The 957-nt window shown below is 39.0% G+C and overlaps 1 protein-coding gene across 1 annotated transcript in view; it reads right to left on the bottom strand.

The window, feature by feature from the left end:
• Window positions 1-957, bottom strand: part of LOC101864540 (pyrroline-5-carboxylate reductase 1, mitochondrial) — a 24,901-nt gene that overhangs the window by 22,783 nt on the left and 1,161 nt on the right. The window lies entirely within an intron of this gene.

Raw genomic sequence — 957 nt, 5'->3', positions numbered from 1 at the left:
TAAAACAGAGAGACAGAGAGAAAGGGAGCGAGAGAGAGAGAGAGAAAGAGAAAGAAGGAGAGAGAGAGAGAGAGGGGGGGTAGAGAGAGGGAGAGGGAGAGAGGGAAAAAGAGAGCGAGGGAGGGAGAGGGAGAGAGAGGGAGAGACATAGAAAGAGAGAGAGAGAGAGAGAGAGAGAGAGAGAGAGAGAGAGAGAGAGAGAGAGAGAGAGAATGTCGGGATGGGATAATTATTTTAAAAGTAAAAACCATGAACAGCTTATACATTTAGATTAATTTTGCCAAGATCTTCAACAAATCTGGACTTCCATCATTGTCTTCGTCGAAGTAATTTTTATCTATCAGACTTGTCCTAGTCTTCATAGCCCCCAACTATGAATAATTTTTCGCCCTATAATATGTGAAGGCTGACATTTCTCATTAGTAAATAATTGGATCTAACAGATTGAAGTTTAGTTTTCATCAAACCACAAAAACTTAGATCTTTTAGTATTAGATCGAATCAAATCAATGGGTGACGCACCTGTCCATTTAAGTCCCAAAATGTGAACCGTTAGAACGCGTTAGATACATTTAAAATATAAATTTATTTCAATATGTAAAACTGAATGTCTTGTGTCTTGTTGTAAACCCAGGCCTTATTACTATGTTGTTTTCCTGAAAGCCAAACTACGATTATCTAGCTCAAGGCCATTTAGGGACATCGAAGTTGAATAAATTATCTATGCCACTGATTGTATCAGGAACTTGTGTAATATGGATGGATGGTCAGGGTAAAAAAATAACAACCAAACAGAAGGTGTTTTAGATGCTGACGGTTTACTCTGAAATTTATGCCACACAAGTCAGTTTAGTTATCAGGTGACTCCTCGGTTTACAGTACTTAACACATAGGCATCCATACTTGCATATTTGTGCACATACAATCGCGTACTCACACACACGCATATACCCCCCC

The sequence above is a fragment of the Aplysia californica genome, unplaced genomic scaffold (genome assembly GCF_000002075.1).
Source record: "Aplysia californica isolate F4 #8 unplaced genomic scaffold, AplCal3.0 scaffold00361, whole genome shotgun sequence".
Lineage (NCBI taxonomy): Eukaryota > Metazoa > Mollusca > Gastropoda > Aplysiida > Aplysiidae > Aplysia > Aplysia californica.
The sequence above is the reverse complement of the archived record's forward strand: the minus strand, read 5'-3'. Positions and strand labels throughout refer to the sequence as shown.